The sequence below is a fragment of the Scyliorhinus torazame genome, chromosome 6 (assembly GCF_047496885.1).
Source record: "Scyliorhinus torazame isolate Kashiwa2021f chromosome 6, sScyTor2.1, whole genome shotgun sequence".
Taxonomy (NCBI): Eukaryota; Metazoa; Chordata; class Chondrichthyes; order Carcharhiniformes; family Scyliorhinidae; genus Scyliorhinus; species Scyliorhinus torazame.
The window spans coordinates 306,974,724-306,990,478 of NC_092712.1; the positions used below are offsets into that span (position 1 = coordinate 306,974,724).

The window sequence follows — 15,755 nt, forward strand, 5'->3', positions numbered from 1 at the left end:
ACCGACTTGCTTTTGTCGCCACAGTATTTATATAGCTAGTCCAGTTAACAACAAACAAAGAACAAAGAAATGTACAGCACAGGAACAGGCCCTTCGGCCCTCCAAGCCCGTGTCGACCATACTGCCCGACTAAACTACAATCTTCTACACTTCCTGGGTCCGTATCCTTCTATTCCCATCCTATTCATATATTTGTCAAGATGCCCCTTAAATGTCCCTATCGTCCCTGCCTCCACTACCTCCTCCGGTAGTGAGTTCCAGGCACCCACTACCCTCTGCGTAAAAAACTTGCCTCGTACATCTACTCTAAACTTTGCCCCTCTCACCTTAAACCTATGCCCCCTAGTAATTGACCCCTCTACCCTGGGGAAAAGCCTCTGACTATCCACTCTGTCTATGCCCCTCATAATTTTGTATACCTCTATCAGGTCGCCCCTCAACCTCCTTCGTTCCAGTGAGAACAAACCGAGTTTATTCAATCGCTCCTCATAGCTTATGCCCTCCATACCAGGCAACATTCTGGTAAATCTCTTCTGCACCCTCTCTAAAGCCTCCACATCCTTCTGGTAGTGTGGCGACCAGAATTGAACACTATACTCCAAGTGTGGCCTAACTAAGGTTCTATACAGCTGCAACATGACTTGCCAATTCTTATACTCAATGCCCCGGCCAATGAAGGCAAGCATGCCGTATGCCTTCTTGACTACCTTCTCCACCTGTGTAGCCCCTTTCAGTGATCTGTGGACCTGTACTCCTAGATCTCTTTGACTTTCAATACTCTTGAGGGTTCTACCATTCACTGTATAAAGTTTCTGGTCAATAGTAACCCAGGACATTGATAGTGCGGGATTCAGCGATGGTAATGCCATTGAAATTTTAAGGGGGGGGATGGTTAGATTCTCCCTTGTTTGAGGTGGTTATTGCCTGGCACTTGTGTGGCATGAATGTTACTTGCCGCTTGTCAGCTCAAACCTGGATATTGTCCACGTCTTGTTGCATATGGACATGGACTGCTTCAGTATCGGAGGAGGCACAAATGGTGCTGAGCATTGTGCAACCATTAGCAAACATCCCAACTTCTGACCTTATGATCTAAGGAAGGCAAGTGTTGAAGCAGCTGAAGATGGTTGGGCCTTGGACATTCTCCTGAGGAGCTCCTGCAGTGATATCCTGGAACTGAGATAATTGACTTCCAACAACCCTATCCATTTTCCTTTGGGCTAGGTATGACTCCAACCAGAGGAGAAATTTACCCTGATTCCCATAGACTGCGATATTACTAGCGCTCCTTGTGACATACTCAGTCAAATGCTGTCTTATGTCAAGGAAAATTACCTCACCTATGGAGTTCAGCTTTTTTGTCCATGTTCGAACCAAGGCATTAATGAGGTCAGGAGTTGAATAACCCTGGTGGAACCCAAACTGACTGCATGTTATATCGCAACTTCATAGCGCTGTAAATGATCCCTTCCATCACTTTACTGATGATAGAGAGTAGACTGAAGGGGCTGGGTTGGATTTGTCCTGCTTTTTGTGTATAGGGCATCCCTGGGCAATTTTCAACATTGCCAGGTAGATGCCAGTGTTGTAGGTGTACTGGAACAGTTGGCTAGGGCATGCCCCCCCCCCAAAATACTTTTCTGGCTGCTAACCAATTCTCAATCCATGCCAGTACATACAACCCAATCCCTGCCAGAAAGAACAAATTACAGGGCACATTTCAGTGGATATTTTAATCGGAATATTAAATTTGAGACAGTCCATCACTTGTAAATTGCATATGGAATGTTTGTAAAATAAAACAGCATTGATGAATTGATTGTTTTTTCTTTCCTTTCTTTTTACTATTTATACATTTTTATGCCCTTTGCCACCCCAAAGCTTTTATGTAATTGCTCAGTGACCATCACATTCAATGAGCGTTGTCATTTGCTGTAGTTTTCAAAATTCCTTCCCTATAAAAAAAGAACCTCAGTATAACTTTCTTTGATCAATCCCAACCAACACTCAGTAATGTCCAAAATTATCTGGTATATGTATGGTTTAAGAAAAACTGAAAAGGTTAATAAATAACACTGTACACTTTCAATTTTCTGGCACATTTCACCAAGATAAATGACCAGAAGAACGCCTTGGAGCATATAATTGGTATCAAGATATTAATGGTCCATGCCTTTATACGGAAAGGGGTGGCGGGCGGGCGGGCGGGGGGGGTGGAGAGTTAATTATGACATACATAACATGTTTAAAAAAAAATTAAACTACAAATCATTTAAGATGCTTTTGCTGCTGAAAGCTAAGCTACAATGTGGGTTTCAGATTTTTTGTTTTACAGAAGTTATTTGAATGAGTAAGTACCCGTGATGGGTAAAGTCGAATGGGTAAATTAACACAGGTAAAATTATCAGCTCAAGATTGTAAAATGATCTTCCTCAAAGCTCAAGAGATGCATGGAGATTGACTACATATAAGAATCAATATTAAGAAAATTGCTATGTATTTCACTGCAGTTATAGAAAATGGAATTGGGTAATTCACAGATCAAGTTATCATTCTATGCTATCCAAGTTAACATATATAATATTGTATCAGACTTTAATGTGTTATTTCTTCAAATAATATAGATTCAATTAGGGCACTTGACTCACCATATTCCCCTGCAATTGCAAAGTTTAAAATGTTTTATGCAACAGATCATTTTCTGTTCCAGAGGAGTAAGTCACATTTTATGTCACTACTCCACAGTCATGGTTTTCCCATTTTAATCTATACAAAATTCAATTTACCTGCATTTTTGCTCTATTGGGATGAGATCTGGAAACCACAGTGAATTGCCAAACAGAAAGAAACAACGCAGCACAATTTCCCAAGGGTTTTATTGTCTGGGAAAGGCTTTGTTAATATAACCGCTAGACATCCCTCAGTCCCCTGATTCTTAAGAGCATTTGATTAATTTTGTTGCAGCATTTCACATGCATTAAGAAACACTTTTACATCAAAGTCAATTTGGGGAATCAGCAGTCTTCTGCATATTTATATTACGCTTTATGTTGAATAAAACGCAATTTCAAGGAAACAAAATATTTACAAAGCATAACAATGTTTTCATACTAAATATTATACAGATGCATTATATATATCCTTTTGTATAAAAACATGCATAGTGCAAGTGTAACTGGTTCTTTATTAACTGATTACAATTTTCTTATATGCAATTGCAGGGAAAATCTTTCACAATTGTTGGCATTATGATTTTATATAGATATTAAATCTCTTCAATTTTCAAATATTTCCCCTTCCTTCCAGGTTTTCCCAGAGGTACTTTCTATTCTGCAGCAGATAATGATTGTCTTTTAAATTATCTTCTCCTTCCCATATGATGAGCATCAGCAAGAACAACTATACCTAAGTCTTAAGAGTGTAACACAATGATGGGTGATATAACTTACCATCCTAGGATTTAAGAAGCATATTAATGGCACGCATTTTAAGATTAAAGCATGGTTCAGATTGCTGAGTTTACAGCAGAGAATAAATCGATTTACTCCAGATTGAAATTAACAATCTGATTCCTTTTCTCAACCAAGAATGAAATCTTATTTTTATCGTCGTGTGGACTGAATAGGCTGGTATGTGGTTTGTATTAGGATTCTATCTACTTATATGTCTGTGTAAATAAATAAATATGCAAACCTGACACCAAGTTTTTTGTGATTCCTTATTTACTCCATTTTTAAAAATCTTGAGCGTGGCGGAGTGCGAACAGTGCAGATCTTTCATAGGATCTGGAATAAATCACATATAGTACACATCTGTGCTACTCTAAAGTGGGTACAGAGGAAGACTGCGAAATGAACTAGTTTTCTTCACTTAACAGTTCTATTCTTTTATCAGTTTTAACAATTGTATCAACTTTAGCAATAACCTAACAATGGAATGAACGCAAACTGATTGAAATTATAGAACCCCTACAGTGCACAAGGAGGCCATTTGGCCCATCGAGTCTGCACCAACCCTCCGAAAGAGCACTCTACCTAGATCCGCTCCTTTGCCCACCCCGCCCTATCCCAGTATCCTAACCTGTTCATGCCTGGACACGGGCAATTTTAGCATGGCCAAGTCACCTAACCGGAACATCCCACATTGCGGGAGGAAACCGGAGCACCCGGAGGAAACCCAAGCAGACACGGGGAGAACGTGCAAACTCCACGCAGTCACCCAAGGTTGTACTGTCTGTGTGGAGTTTTCAGTGCTATAAAAATCATCACCGTCTTAGAAAGATCTTGTGAATCAAGTCAGATTGCGAAAGAGCAAATATGAGTGTCCTCCAAACAGATGTCAAGTTTAGAGAATCCCACCTCTTGAAGTCCCCCTTTGTCTGCTCCACTATCTGAGTCAAATTTAATTTGTGCAGCTGCATCCAACCCCGCGCCACCTGAATGCCCAGGTATCTAAAGCTCACCCCCACTAACTTGAACGGCAATTCCCCTAACCTACTCTCCTGCCCTCTGGTCTCAATCTGGAACCCGTCGCTCTTTCCCATGTTCAACTTGTATCTGGAGAACTGGTCAAAAACCTCCAAAATCCCCATTATGCCCCCAATGCCAGTGGTATATATATATATAACAGGTCGTCCGCGTACAGTGAAATCTTTTGCTGTACGCCTCCCACACAATCTCTTTCCAATCCCCCGACGCTCTAAGCGCCATTGTCAATGGCTCAATAGCCAAAGCAAAAAGTAACAGGGAGAGGAATAACCCATGTCTCGTCACACAATGTAGCCCGCACATTTGCGACCAGTGCCTTATACAGCAACTGGACGCAGTTCACAAACCCCTGCCCAAACCCAAACCGCCTCAGTACCTCGCAGATATTCCCACTCCACCCGACCGAAAGCCTTCTCTGCGCTTATTGCCATTACCACCTCCACCTCCTGCCCCTCCGGAGGCATCATGATCACATTAAGCAGCCTCCTCACATTACCGACAACTGTCTCCCTTTCACAAATCCCCTTTCATCATCGCCTATCACCCATGGGACGCAGCTCTCAATTCGCCAGTAACTTTGCGTCCACATTCAATAGCGATATCGGACGGTATGATCCACACTGCTCCGGACCCTTGTCCTTTTTCAATATCAGGGAGATGGCAATAGTGTAGGGGGGAGTTCCCCCCTCTCCCTAGCCTCATTGTATGCCCTCGCCAGCAGTGGCCCCACCTCTTATTCACCAACACCGCCAACCCCCTTGTCTTCATGTTCAGTTCTGAGTGAAACACCTGCATCTCTTCCAAAATGGCCACGTCTGCCTTCTGATTCCTCAGGTGCACGAACACACCTGACCGTTTGACTAGCCCATTCAACCCCCTCACGTTCCACGTAACCAGTCTGGTTGGGGGGGGGGGGGGGGGCCTCCCCGCCTACCTCCCCTGTCGATCAACCATATCCTTTTTTTGGGCCTGCCTCCGGCCTGTGACACACGACCACATGCTTGTCAGCAACGTCTTCCCCCCCCCCCCCCCCACCTCCCAAACAAAACAACAATTGCATCCCCCTCTCCTACACCTACCTCCTGACAATCCCCCACTGCACTTTGTTAACCAGCTAGCATGGCAGTTGCCACCCAAGGTCTCCAAACCCTCTACCATTCCAATTTCTCTCTCCCCCCCACCTCCCATCCACGCTCCCCCAACAAACAAAAAAAAACAGAAAAGGTGCACTCACACTTGATATTCCCCCCACGGAGGAACCTGCCCTCCAAACACCCCGCTATCAAAATCAAAAGAACATTTCAAGGGGAAAACTTTCCCAAGAACAATGAAACCTCCTCACATCGCCTCCAAAGTTCAGTGTCCTCCTTCTTCTGCCAGTTCGATGTCTTTCAGAAACCCCAAGCCTCCTGTGGCGTACCAAAATAATATTCACTCTTCTGGCCAGTCACCCAAGACGGGCCCGGTACAGCACCCCAAACTTCACCCCCTTCTTGAAGAGGGCAGCCTTGATCAGATTAAACCCGGCCCTCCCTTTCGCCAGTTCTACACCCAGATCTTGATACACCCACAGCTCGTTACCTTCCCGGGTGCACTTCCTTGCCTGTCTCACCCACCAAAGAATCTTCTCTTTATCCAGAAAGCGGTGCAACCGCACTACCATCTCCCTTGGCGTCGCGCCCGATTGGGACTTCCTCATCAGCGCCCTGTGCGCTCGGTCGACCCTCAGGGGCCGATCAAAGGCCCACTCCTCCATCCACTGCTCCAACATTTTGGCCACATATGTACCGGCCTCCGCACCTTCGGGCATCCCCACGATTCTCAAATTTTGCCTTCTGGAGCGGTTCTCCAGATCCTCTTCTCCTTCAGCTTCTTTTGGGTCTCCCACATCATCCCCACCTCAGCCACCAACGAGGCCAGCTGCTCCTCGTGCTCCCCCATAGCCTCCTCCATTTTCTGATCGCCCGCCCCTGGGACTCCAGCCTCTGCTCCACTCTCTCAATACCTGCTTTAACCGGCACCACCGCCTTGACCAGGTCGTCCTTCATCTGCTGGCTGAACTTAGCATTTAAAAATTTTACCAGCTGCTCCGTTGACCACTGGGCGGGCAGAACAGGCCCTTTGCCTCCTGCCATCTTAACCTGTGGTGCACCAGGAAGACTCTCCTGCTCCACAACTTCTTTCTTCTCAACCAACTCCTAGTTCGTTGATCCATCCACCAGAGGAGTTACACCTTCTTCTGGTACTCCTAAACCTCTTTCAATCCAAACATTTGCCCCTCAGATGGGGATAGGACCGGAAAATACCACCTTGAGTGGGAACTACCAAATGTGGGACTGCTCACTCCATGGCCACCACCGGAAGTCCGAGCCAGTGACCTTCTACCACCTTCTCAGCTCCCCAGAACCTCTCCTGAGCCCTAACTGTATAGAGTATCAATCAGTTCCTGGGACTTCTCCTGAGCCCCAACTACATAGAGCCAGCTAACAGTCACGCATTTGCTGCTTGGAGCCTGCTAACAGCAGCACCTTTTGGTATCACCTTTTCTCCTGCTGCTCCTGCAGTAGACACCCAGAGGCGGGCCCGGTACAGCACCCCAAACTTCACCCTCTTCTTGAAGAGGGCAGCCTTGATACGATTAAACTCGGCCCTCACCTTCGCCAGTTCTACACCCAGGTCTTGATACACCCATATTAAAATCCTAGAACTTTCTTAAGCTTCACCCATCTCCATGTTGCGTGGCCCTCTAGGGCTCACTGAATGCTTTTAAGTTAATTGTAGCTTTAACTCCCAAAACAAAATTGCTTTCTGGACTGCATTTCTTTGGAAGCAGTGTTGATACCTCATCTCTGATTTTCGAGTTAATTAAACCCACCTGCTGTTTTATGATCTCACTTTTCTAGCTGTTAATTCCTTAAATCAATATGGCCCCAATGTTTTAAGTGCATAGTCTTCAAATTGTTTTTTTGCATTTCCCACTTTCTACAGTTAATTTTAATCTTCCCAAAACTAAAAACTACCTCTAAAATGTTACTATGAACCATGAACTCGGTATTTATAAGAAAACAGATACCTAAACGTGACCAAAATAGCTATCTAGCATCAAAAATTGTGTCATGACCTTCCAATCAATAAGAGCTGTCACAGAGAGTCAACAGTGAGAGACATAGAAAGAAGACAGCTGCTTGAGGCAAGAATCCACCACCAACTCTATCGGTCAACAACAAATGTCTTCACCGTGGGAGAACTTATAAAGTTAAGATAGGGCTCGTAAGCTATCGGTGAACCCACAGCCAACATTGCCATTGCACATAGCCATCCACAAGAATCATGAAGGATTGCCAATGATGTCTGTAAAATGATGATACAGTTGTTATGGATAACGAAGTGCGTTTATGACATTTGTTTCATTACAACATACACACTGCAGTGCAGCAGAACAAATCTTCAATTAAAGATTCTGGTATACCTAACTATTCAATAACTTTACTTCCGAAATTTGGGAAATCTTCAACACATTTGGCAAATTATTTTACCGATATCAACAAGAGAAAAAAAATCTTCTTTTTAAGTGGCAATTAAAATGCTGTGAGGGATTTACCCTCCTCTTTCTGGCAATTTTTATTGACAGATGGCAAGCAGACTCCCCTATTAATATGATGTCCAGGTTGTGATAAAATTTGCTCTTTTAGCTGGCGACCCGAGTGGGGAACCACTGTGGCTTTCGCTCTCAGGCAAAACATGCTAGGAACAGCAGCTAGGGTCAGAAGAGGCCAAGGAGCCAGGAGATTTTTTAAAAAAAGCTATTATGAAAGGATACTGACTTGAAATGTTAACTCTGTTTCTCTCTTCATAGATATTGCCTGAACTGCTGAGTGTCTCCAGCATTTTCTGTTTTTAGTTCAGAAGAGGTTTCATCAGATAAGCTTAATCACAGAATCGTTACAGTGCGCTGGGTCTCCGAATGAGCATTTCACCTCATCCCTTTCCCCAAAAAATAATGTAACCAGGTGGGCCATCCTTCTGAACAAATTAAATGGCTAGTCTGAAATTTCAAGCAGTTCCATGCTTCCTGAGCCCTGTGATGGGCTGGCACTAGGGGCATCATTTCCCTGTCTCTGTCCACCTGCTTTCTCTCTATCAACCATTTATTTCTATATTTCATCTTTTTTTTTTAGAAACTATTTTATTGATTCATCTTTTAATACATTTCTAAAAAGATACAAACGTGATTTCTTTTTAATTGGATGTTCGGGGTGAAGATGGGTGGAAGGAGTGGGTCCCATTTGCCACTTGCACTTTCCAGCCCTGTCTGTGAGGTTTGGGGTGAGCTGCAGATGGAAGGGATTGTTAAAAGTGTAAACTTGTTGGTAGTGCTATAATCTTTGCAATTCCAGGGCCAGCATGACTGTGCATGCACCCTGCTACACATTGCTCCCAATAAAGATGACAAACGTGCATGCATCTCTACATGCGCAAATTCAGCCTCGCTAAATCTTTGACAAATCTTTGGCATTCATACCTGATTAGGCGTTTTTCACACCTTAAAAAAAACACTTGTCACATTAATTGCCAAAAATCCTTCAACCCTCACACCTGAGAAGGTGAAAAAGACTCGGAAACATCACTGCACTAGTTACCATGTAATTTTCACGCCTAGACAAAAATGCTTGTAAAAGAGCTTTGATTGGCAAAATGGGCTTAACACATCAGCTTTGGGGAACCATTACCACTTAAGCTAATTTTGAAAATCATTTAAATATTTTATTAATTCAAGTTAAAAGCAATAGCTATTGTTGGAAAAGATAAGAAAGGAATTTATGGCTGGAGGTTTTATGCTCAAACATTTTATTCTTTTTGCAGTTATTCACTTTGGTAGGCTTGACTGGACAATAGATTAAGCACAGAACCTATTTAAGTGTGATTCATTTGCAATTTGAAATGAAAATGCATTATTCAGTACTGTGTGATACAACATCTTAAATAGAAAAATGTGAAACAATTTAAATTTGTTCACACCAATGAGCTATTTCTGAAATTTGGTGAATATCACAGAGAACTTTTAAGTGAGGAGAAAATATAAACATTCAGGATTCAAATTCTCAATATACCCACTCTTTTTTATTAAAAGCAAAATATTGGCGATGCTGGAGATCTGAAATAAAAACAAAGTGCTGGAAAAACTCAGCAGGTGTGGCAGCATCTGTGCAGTGAGAAACAGAGTTAACGTTTCGAGTCATAGAAGCAGCATTTGCAACTTTAACTTGGTTTCTCCCTCCTGTACACTAACAGACCTGCTGCATTTTTCTAGCACTCTCTCATTTCTTTTTATTGATCTAATTTTCATTGGATTGGTTACTTTCCCCGTTAGATTCTGGCCTTTCAATTCTGAGGTCATATCATCTCAGCACGGTAGCGTTGTGGATAGCACAATTGCTTCACAGCTCCAGGGTCCTGGGTTCGATTCCGGCTTGGGTCTCTGTCTGTGCGGAGTCTGCACATCCTCCCCCGTGTGTGCGTGGGTTTCCTCCCACAGTCCAAAGATGTGCAGGTTAGGTGGATTGGCCATGGTAAATTGCCCTTAGTGGCCAAAATTGCCCTTAGTGTTGGGTGGGGTTACTGGGTTATGGGAATAGGGTGGAGGTGTTGACCTTGGGTAGGGTGCTCTTTCCAAGAGCCGGTGCAGACTCGATGGGCCGAATGGCCTCCTTCTGCACTGCAAATTCTATGAAATCTATGAAATCTCAAAATAATGGGATGAAAGTCATATTTGCTGATTGAATGAAATTCATTTGGAAATCAACTCAGTTCCTTGTCTCAAACTAATTCCTAAATAATAATAGGCCTACAGCATGAATCTGTTCTGAATTTTACATTAAATTTACATTCTCACAAGGAGGTCACAAAATGGCCAGTGTAGAAAATGGAAAACTGACACACTGGCACTTAAATTTTGTAATGAGTTTAAATTGACTTGGAAAGGCTTGATGTTGAAGCAGCATAGATATCCACCTGGGCAATGATTACTTGTGAAGCACTAATCTCTCTTGAAATGGTGAACACAAAATGTATTACAAAATATAGAATCCCTACAGTGCAGGAGTGGCCATTTGGTCCATCGAGTCTGTACCGACCCGCTGAAAGAGCACCCCACATTGGGTGGGGGAGTGGGCCGATCCCTGTAACCCCACCTAATCTTTGGACAATTTAGCCTGGCCAATCCACCTAACCTGCACATCTTTGGATTGTGGAAGGAAACCGGAGAACCCAGAGGATACCCATGCAGATACTGGGAGAACATGCAAATTCCACACAGAACATGACCCAAGGCCAGAATGGTTATTAAAAAAAACAAAAACGATTTTCTAACATCTTTAGTTTAACCTAAATAACCAAATGTACTCCCCTCTTTTCCCATTAGCTACTTTCTATGGTCCCTTTCTTACCCTCAACTACAAGATAACTGGATCATGGTTTCTGGCAAGATTCCTATGCACTATATTGTTCACAGTTTCTCATACCTCAATTTTCATATATCAGGGTCCAAATTCACACATTCTTTTATTCTCTCTAAGTACCAAAATGAAGCTATGATTAATCTTAATGCATCCAAGAATATATTTTTCTCAATGTTGCAACTTTCATGCTTGTCTATCCAAATCTCACCAGTCTGGCTCTGCACTTGTTATACTCTTATCTGACTTTTTCCTACCCAGAATATATATTCTTTGGTACCTTGCACGTATTCCTTATGTATCCTGTTACCTCTTTTTAGAATTATAAAACTCCAAGTAGTGCTAGAACAAATGTCAGACGAACAGTAAGTTTTTTTTTTGAAAAAAATGTATTCTCCTTTTTCACATTTTCTCCCAAATTTACACCCACCAACAATAAACAAGAATCAGTAACAAATATGTCAATCCCCATATCAATAACAACAATCCCATCCTCCCACAAACCTCAAACATTAGCCCGCTGTTCACACAAACAAATGACAAAAAGGAATTAGGGATCACCCATAGTCGCCATTAACACTCCTCCTCCCCCCAACCCTCCCACTCACACGCCCCAACTAATGTTCGAAGTTATCCAGTTCTTGAAAGTGCATAATGAATAATGCATGAATTGTAGAACCCCTCCATCCTGCCCCTCAGTTCAAACTTAACCTTCTCAAGAGTCAAGAATTCCAACAGGTCCCCCCGCCACGCCAGGACACAGGGTGTGAGGTTGCTCTCCAACCTATCAGGATCCGCCTTCGGGCGATCAACGAGGCGAAGGCTACAACATCTGCCTCCACACCCATTTTCAACCCTGCCTGGTCCGACACCCCGAATATGGCCTCCCAGGCGCCCGGGTCCAGTTTCATGTGCACCACTTTAGAAATTACCCTAAAATCCACCTTCCAGTAATCCTCTAGCTTTGGACAGGACCAAAATATATGAACATGATTAGCCCCCCCAAGCAACGTTCACACACATCTTCTACTCTTTCAAAGAATCGGCTCATCCTCGCCTCGTGAGGTGTGCTCTGTATACCACCTTCAGCTGTATCAGCCCCAACCTCGCGCGGTGGAGGCATTCACTCTCCAGAGCACCTCACACCAGAACCCCTCCTCCATATTCTCTCCCAACCCTTCCTCCCACTTTGCTTTGATCCCATCCAGTGCTGCCTTCTCCTCTTCCAAAAAAGCTTCAATCCTGCAACCCGACCTCTTAGAAACAAATCTTTTAGTGTCTTAATCCCCTTCTCCTCCCATTTCTGAAAATTTCCATCCCACCTCCCTGGCTCAAATCTGTGGTTCCCCCGAATCGGCATTTCCCTTGACCCTGCCCCCAACCCGAAGTGTTGGCGAAACTGCCTCCAAATTCTCAATGAAGCTATTATTACCGGACTCCCTGAGTATTTCCCCGGGGCTATCGGGAGCGGTGCTGTTGCTAGTGCTTTCAATCATGACCCCCTGCACAAACTCTCCTCCATTCTGCCCTACTGGGAATCAACCTCGCTGACCCAGCTCTGCACCTTCTCCACATTCACCACCCAGTAATAATACATCAGGTTCGGAAGACCAAAACCCGCTGCCTGTCTTCCCCTCTGTAGCAGCACCTTTCTAACTCTGGCATACAAACAGTAAGTGATGCATGATCAGTGGGGGAGAGACTTCATTCTGAGTGAGACACAGACCAGATGAATATATTTGGGAATTGGGTTCAAAGTGGGAATTCAGTGTCATGGGGAAAGTGGTGCTCTTTTGCTCTGTAGCACTTTCAGCCTTCAGCAAGTGGTCTTACCCTGCTTCAGGAGACAAAGTTAGTTATTTGGCGAGTAGTTCCGCTGTTGTGAGGTCGCAGTGGGAAAAGAAAGCAACCATGACATCACAGGAAACAAATAAGTTGATTGACCACTAAATATTCAGTGTAAGGAGCAGTTTGTGAAAAACCTTTGCCTGGAATAAGGCAAAGTTAGGGCCATTATAGAAAGGTATCACAAGTAATCCAAAGTAGAATAAAATGAATGTATGAGAAGTAAGGTTAAGCCTTGGCAAGGCGGTTCTGTCGAAAGGAATGTGCATTTTGTAATATTTGCCAAGTCATGGATGCTAGACTACCTATGTGCAGGACATGCTCCCAGCTGCAGGAAATTGAACTCTGGGTTTCAGCGCTCGAGCAACAGCTTAGTCACTGTGACACATCTGCAAGGCTGAGAGCTATGTGGATAGTAGGTTCAGAGAGGTGATCACACTGCAGCTTAAGGGCCTGGAGGTAGAGAGGGGACGGGTGAACACCACGCAGTCCAAGACAATTAGGCAGATAGTGCGGGAGTTTCCGGAGGTCGTGCTCAGAAATCAGTTTCCATTTTGGAAGCTGGTGACGGTGCTGGTTCCTTAGAGCAGTGCAGTCAGAGTCAGGTTTAACATATCATGAGTGGCAGCACGGTAGCATAGTGGTTAGCACTATAGCTTCACAGCGCCAGGGTCCCAGGTTCGATTCCTGGCTTGGGTCACAGTCTGTGCGGAGTCTGCACGTTCTCCCCGTGTGTGCGTGGGTTTCCTCCGGGTGCTCCGATTTCCTCCCACAGTCCAAAGATGTGCAGGTTAGGTGGATTGGCCATGCCAAATTGCCCTTAGGTTAGATGGGGTTGTAGCGTTACGGGTAGAGGTGTGGGGTTAAGTAGGGTGCTCTTTCCAAGAGCCGGTGCAGACTCGATGGGCCGAATGGCCTCCTTCTGCACTGTAAATTCTATGATCTATATGGTTCCAGATGGTATGTTGTTTCCTTGGTGCCAGGATAAAGGAAGCTGGTGAGGGTGCTGGTTCCTCAGAGGAGTGCAGTCAGAGTCAGGTTTATGGCATCATGAATGAAGGTGAAGAAGGGAAAGGGATTCGTGAGTTAGGGGAACAGGAAGGCATTTCTGTAGCCGTAGGTATGGTTCCAGATCGTATGTTGTTTCCATGGTGCCAGGGTTAAAGACGTCACAGAGCAGCTGCTGGACCTTCTTCTGGGGAGGGTGAACAGCCATTGGTCGTGGTCACATTGGTGCCAATGATTTAGTTTGGGGGAGGGATTCTGCAATCAGAATTTAGGGAGTTCGGTAGAAAATTAGCAAGCAAAACCTTAAATGCAGTAATCTCCAGATTGCTCCTGGTGCTATGTGCGAACAAGCACAGAATTAGGAGGGTAAGGCAGATGAATGTGTGGGTGGAAAAATGGTGTAGTAGAGAGGGCTTTAGATTCCTGGGACAGCAGGACTGGCCCTGGGGGAGGATGAAACCTTTATAAGCCAGATGGGTTTCTCCTAAACAGAGCTGGGACGATCCTTGCGGGCTGTTTTTCTTGTGCTGTTGGGAGGGCATTAAACTAACTTGGCAGGGGTGTGGGAACCAAGAGGAAATATCAGGATACCCAAAATACTAGGAAGCACTACTGTAGAGAATAACAAGTTAATAGTTGGAGTTGGAGTAAGGGAGAAAGTAATGGCATCTAAATCAGGGTTACTGTAGGTATATGTTAATGCATGGAGTATTATAGTAAATAACATTGGGGAGTTAAAGCCACATATTGCGCTGTGGAAATATGATGTGGCAATAACAGAGACTTGGCTCAAGCAAGGACAGGACTGGGTGTTAAATATTCCTGTGTACAACGTGTTCAGTAAAGATAGGAAAGGAGGGGTGGCGGCACTGGTCAAGGTGAGCTTTGCACTGCTGGAGGAAGAGCATGTGCAGAGGGTTCAAGGGCAGAATCAATTAGACTAGAGCCAAGAAACAAAGAGGGTGCAATTACATTGCTCGCTGTAGTCTATAGACCTCCAACTAGTGAAAAGGATGTAGAACAACAAATCTGCAGGGGATTACAGAGCAATGCAAACATTATAATGTGGTTATAATGGGGGGGGGGGGGGACATTGAAGTACATTGAAGGAGAAAGGTAGGACAAATAAAGAGTGCCCTGGATGACGAGAGGTGAAGAAAAAGAAGAAGTGCGTGTACAAAAGATATCAGGTAGAAAATACAGTGGAGAATCAGGCAGAATATAGAAGGACCAGAGGGGAAGTGAACAAAATAATAAGAAAAGCAAGGAGACAGCATGAAAAGACACTGGCAGCTAGCATAAAAAGGGAATATCAAGGTAATTTATCAGCATAAAAGTAATAAAAAGGTGGCAAAAGAAAGTAGAGTCAATTAGGGATAAATAGGACACTTGCACATGAGGCAGGGGAAATGGCAGAGTTATTAAACTTTTCATCTGTCTTTACAAAGGAAGAGGATACTACCCAGGCTGAGGTGAGAGAGAGGATAACTAGTACACTAGAAGAATTCACAATTGAGAAGGAGGAGGTGTTAGAAAGACTATCTTTACTTAAAATTGATAAGGTACCATGATCATATAAGATGTATCAAAGGATTCTGAGGGAATTGAGTGGAAATTTCAGAGGCACTAGTGATAGATAACCTTCCAGTCTTCCTTAGACACAGGGATAGTGCTAAGGGGCTGGGGATTTCAAAATGTTACACTCTTGTTCAAAAAGGAGTGCAAGGATAAAGCCAGCAACTACATACCACTCAGATTGACTTTGGTGATGGGGAAACTCTTGGAAGATACAGGTCTAAGAATGTTTTAAATCAGGAGGAAGTGTTGAATAGACTGTTGTTACTTAAAGTGGGCAAGGTGCTCAAAACAGTTATTCAGGATAGAATTAGTAGTCACATGGAAAAATGTGGGTTAATTAGGAAGAGCCTGCATGGATTTCTAACGGGGAAATTGTGTTTAA

At 43.8% G+C, this 15,755-nt stretch overlaps 1 protein-coding gene across 3 annotated transcripts in view; it reads right to left on the reverse strand.

Moving 5' to 3' along the window:
• Positions 1–15,755, reverse strand: part of LOC140425572 (LYR motif-containing protein 4-like) — a 245,330-nt gene that overhangs the window by 96,350 nt on the left and 133,225 nt on the right. The window contains exon 3 of one of the 3 annotated variants that reach the window (XR_011947895.1): positions 3,694–3,785. The exons of the other annotated variants lie outside the window; for them this stretch is intronic. The gene's annotated coding sequence lies outside the window, so the exon portion shown is untranslated. The remainder of the gene's footprint in view (positions 1–3,693; positions 3,786–15,755) is intronic. 3 annotated transcript variants of the gene reach the window in all.